The sequence below is a fragment of the Vulpes lagopus genome, chromosome 24, assembly GCF_018345385.1.
Source record: "Vulpes lagopus strain Blue_001 chromosome 24, ASM1834538v1, whole genome shotgun sequence".
Taxonomy (NCBI): Eukaryota; Metazoa; Chordata; class Mammalia; order Carnivora; family Canidae; genus Vulpes; species Vulpes lagopus.
In genome coordinates this window covers 35,436,252-35,441,352 of record NC_054847.1, presented here as the reverse complement: position 1 = coordinate 35,441,352, position 5,101 = coordinate 35,436,252, and the positions used below count along the sequence as shown (strand labels likewise).

The window sequence follows — 5,101 nt, the reverse complement described above, 5'->3', positions numbered from 1 at the left end:
TAGAGGAAATGGTGTTTTGAATCAACCCTAAGGAGTCAGTAGATTTTGAATGAATTCAGCCTTATATAGAGCTTGGATTTAAACAGACTAGAGTCTCCTAAAAATCCACCTTGAATTTTACTTTTGATAAGCAAGAATATTTTATGGAAGGTAGTGACAGGAATTCAAAGAAAAGTTTCTCACTTTATAACCACCAGTTCCTTAATAGCTTTCAAAAGATAAAGCTAACCGGTTGGGTGCTTACTCTGTGCCAGGCATTGTATTAACTCACTTAATCCTTATAAACACTTTTGGGATTAGGTGTTCCTATGACCCCACCCAGTTTTAAAAGGACACACCCTTGGCCGAAGTGTAACAGGTGGGAAATGGTGGAAACACGATTCAGTCTGATAGTTTAGGGCCAGTCTGCTCCCTTTAACCAGAGGCTGCCCTGTTGAGCGGGCACCATTGCAGATTTGGGGAATCTGGCTCAGTCCACCGTGCTGAAAGGGAAACGTTGGAAAGATCATATGTGGCAGGGCCTTGGTATTCACTGGGGGTCATAAATGATTATGTTTTGAAAGGAAAGGACACGAGGTTATCAGGCTATGCCAACTATGAGATTGAAGGAGGAGGGATAAATGTTTATCTGTCTCTTTCTGTCTGGCAAACCACCTCATTCCCTGAGGAGAGTTTCTCCCATTTGGAAACATGTTTATTTTAGCTCTGAGCAGGGTTTTGTTCCCTTAGAGTCTAAGGAATAGTCCTGAAGGGCACTGACCTTGTCTCCAGTGCTTTCTCCTTTTTGCCACTATCCCAGACTTTGATCCTACAACTTAGCCTTTGAGCACGCATCTTTTTAAAAGTTGGTTTGACTGATGGCCAAAAAACGAAGGGGAGGAGGATTTATAAGGTGTGTAGCTGCCTACCCACGGGTTCACTGACAATCCATCTTGTCAGAGAATGGTGTACACCTCCAGTCCCCTAAAAGGGCAGGGGACACTTGGCTAGCCTGCTCAGATGGGGGATCAATGATTCAGCAAGATGTACCCCAAAACTGATGGTAAATGTTCAGCTGCCCTTATAAGCTCATCCCTTACAGCATCATGACTCGAACCCATTCCCTCAAGATGCGTCTACGTGTTTCCGATGGAAGGACTTCTCAACTGAAGCTTTCTCATGAACATTTTTCAGTGACTTTCTTTTGCTCATCTCCTTGGCCCAGTTTATCTGAGAGAGTTTCTCAGTGTTGTCTCAGATACTCTGGTTGGCATGGGAATGCTGGGGCCTCTGTCTTCATATAATGACGTGCTCAGTGATAATCATAAGGGCTAAACTAACATTATTAAGCACTATGTGCCAGGTGATAGTCTAAGCAATTACATGTATTTACTTGTTCAAATCTTTAGAGCAAATCAATGAGTTAGGGCTGTTTTGTAGATAAAGAAATGGGAATGCAGCACATTCCAGCCCTTGGCTGAAGATCACAAAACTAATATGTGGCCCAAAAAGATTTTAAGGCATTCACTTTAGCTTTCAGAACCTGTGTGCTCAACTAGTTGCTCTTTGCCACCAATATGTCTATATTTCAACCCTACTGTTACCTCTTGTAGATTGACTTACCCACACTCACAACTCGCACACACATTTTTTTTTAACAAGCTCTGGCCAGTTTTCTTAAAGAAAAATTTTGCATGATTTACTTTTCACCCGTCTGTTCCGGCAGGCTTCTCATGATATCAGAATCACCTGGACCAATGACAGCCAGTGTACATACTCTATAGTGTTTCCCACATGCTGTGCCCAGTTCAATATTATTGCCACTGTAGTAATGATGGACACCAGTTTTGGCCACTGTGGCGGAGTACTCTATTTCTGATTCCCTCCAGGCTGGGCTGTTGTTGGCCAGGATGACCAATTTCGCTTTGCCATATCTGACCATTTTCAAAGTCTGATTGTACCCCACTCCTCATAATGAATTGGAGCCTATAATTGTTAGACTCCAGCAACTTTTTCGTCTTCTTTGTAGCCCGCATCTTCCTGCCTTAGGTGTGGGATGGCCCCAACCAAGAGCAGCCTTTAATGAGGCTCGCTTTCTCCAAGTGAGAAAGGAAAGCTCAGGCACATATGCTGGAGCAGGAAAGTATCCCTAAAGATCAAAAACATTATTCAGGCAATAATAATGGGTACCATTTATTGAGCTAATTTTACATTCTCAATGATTTTAAAAGCATCCCTGCAAAGTGATATGATTAACCCTAGGAGTCAGACAGGTCAAGGGGACTATTTAAGATCATCAGCAGGTCTATGGAGATTTGAACCCAAATCTGCTAAATTCAGAGGCCTGTGATCTTTCAGCTACTACTTGAAGGCTTCTAACCTAACCCTTAGGCCCCAAAAGCCTAGTGTAGTCAAATAAATAGTCATATAAAGTGACTATCATCATTGTGGAACTATTAACACCCAAAGAATGAAGAAAGTGGTGGAGTCCAAGAGGTCCAAGTGACCCCAAGATAGGCCACTGTAGCATGAAGATTGTTTTGAGTTAAAAAACAGCCAAACCCAGCAGATTGAGGAAGAGCTCTTTACTTCTTCCTCACTTGCCTAAAGAGAATTTACAGGAAGAGAATTACACCATAGACAACCATACTATGATATAAACTAGGTATGGTAGACAGAGAAGAACCTAACAAGGCCTGTTTGGTTAAAGTCCTCTATGTCCCATTGTTTCCAAGGGGCCCAGAAAATATTTGTCTACCAAACATTTATTTCTTATCTTCCCATGAACTACATTCCTTCCTTCAAAAGAAGTTCCAGACCCTTAACCCTTCTCCTTAGTCCAGAATGACACATACACCTTATTTTGCTTGCCTTTGGGATTTCCATGTCTGTGTGGATTTCCTGTATGATCACTATTGAATTTTATTTTTTCCTGTTAATCTGTCTCACGTCAATTTGATTCTCAGTCTGGCTAGAAGGATCATGAAAGGGACAGGACATTCTTGCTCCCCAACAGAAGCACTGGCCATAATGAGACATGAAAGCTAGATTTTAGGGGGAAAATAATTTGCAAAAGTTCAGAGAAAAGGTAAGTATGACCCTTGGCAAAGTTAGAGTGGCTAAAAGAAGAAAGAAGTTTCACAGGAAAGATTCCTACCTGAACAATAACAAATGTCTTCATGCATTTGGGCTGCTGTAACAACGCATCAGGGACTAGGTGGCTTGTAAACAACAGAAACCTACTCCTCACAGTTCCGGGGCTGGAAGTCAGAGGTCAGGGCACCAGCATGGTCTGGGTGGGCTTTTGGGGAAATCCCCCTTCTGAGCTGCATATTGCCAGCTTCTCCTTGCATCCTCGGGTGGCACAGAGAGAGTGAGTGAGCTAACCACCCAGGTGATTTGGTCCCAAATCACCTCCCAAAGACTGCATCTCCAAATTTGGGAATTAGATTTCAGCATATAAATTTTAAGGAAACACACACATCGCTCAAGAAGAAAAAGGGGAAGCATCCTTTAAAAAGCAAACCAGGGATCCCTGGGTGGCGCAGCGGTTTAGTGCCTGCCTTTGGCCCAGGGCGCGATCCTGGAGACCCGGGATCGAATCCCACGTCGGGCTCCCGGTGCATGGAGCCTGCTTCTCCCTCTGCCTATGTCTCTGCCTCTCTCTCTCACTGTGTGCCTATCATAAATAAATAAAAAAAAAAATAATAATAAAAAGCAAACCAAAAGCAAACAAACAACAACAAACCATGCAGACAGCTCTCTAATGATCCCAGATTTTTAAAAGTGATTCCTGAAATATGAAAAGAAGCACTTATAACCAAGGAAGATTAGCCAGTCCTAATGGTCCCAGAGAAACAGAGGCCAAATTGGCCTGAGGCTTAAAATGGGTGTAAGGGGGCTTTGGACCGGGGTCAGAGCAGAAGGAATGAAGGGCCTGTTGCAGGCAAATGATGTCATGGTGAAAGCTAACAGAGAAACCAGGGCAATTTACCTCCTATATTGCTTTCTCTATCAAGGAATGTGATCTTCAAACTGGGAAGGCTGGAACAAATACGGTTAGTAGGAAATTGAAACATGAGGGAAGTGAGGAGGCAGGAAAACATCTGGCCACTCAGATGCATTCAGGCGAATGGCATCCCATTTCACAGAGGCAAGTGTGGGGTACAAGCAGCCATGTTTTGGAGAACAGGAACATGCTCCATTAAAAAAAGAAATGGGTGGATTACAGAAAGGTGAAAGTTAAAATATCCAGACCACTAATATTTCTTTACAGATATATAGAGTTTTATTATTGCAAGTATTTCCATAGCCATAAAGATCTCCTTAAAACAAAGAGATGTCCAAGTGTCTTTGTTAAGTTGTGATTTAAATGAAGTTGAAAAAGAAAAAAAAAGAAAGAAAAGGAAAATGAAGTCGAAACACCTCAGTAGCTCAGTTGGTTGAGAATCTGACTCTTGATTTCAGGTCAGGTCATGGTCTCAAGGTCATAGGATGGAGTCCCACATCTGGCTCAGCAGGGAGCCTGCTTGAGATTCCCTCTCTCCCTTTCCCCCTCCCCTTCCAGCCAACCCTTCCCCCCACTTTCTCTCTCTCTCTCTCTTTCTGTAAATACATAAACAAAAAAAATAAAAATAAAATGAAGTAAAATAGGGAAATTAATTATAAATGAAAACACTTCAGCATATGAACCAATACATCTTCTAAAGTTTTTTAATACCAAGACCTAATTACATTATTTTCCAAGTTAGAATGACTAATAATTAATGTGAAAACCATAACTAGTACAGATGGCACAGGTGATACTGTACTTTTCCAAAGTAAAGAAATATATTTGATCTAAATTTTTGTGAGTCTCATTTGGTATCACAAAATAAATTTAATTGGGCAAAGAAATTGTTTAAAAATACCAGAAAAACAGACATGATGAAAAGATAGACATTGTGTGCAAATAAGGTTAAAATATTGTCACAAGCATGGAAATGTGACATCATCATTTGAATATAATAAAATGTTATAAGGCAAAGGGTTGTCAAAATACAGAAGAAGAGATATTCTGAAACAAAAGAAAAATCAAGATCATGCAGTAGTGATAACAATTTCTAACAGATACGCAAATGTC

General features: G+C 41.2%; 1 pseudogene; it reads right to left on the bottom strand.

Moving 5' to 3' along the window:
* Positions 1 to 1,678: 1,678 nt before the first annotated feature.
* On the bottom strand, positions 1,679 to 2,015 carry LOC121481817 (annotated as a pseudogene).
* Positions 2,016 to 5,101: the final 3,086 nt, after the last annotated feature.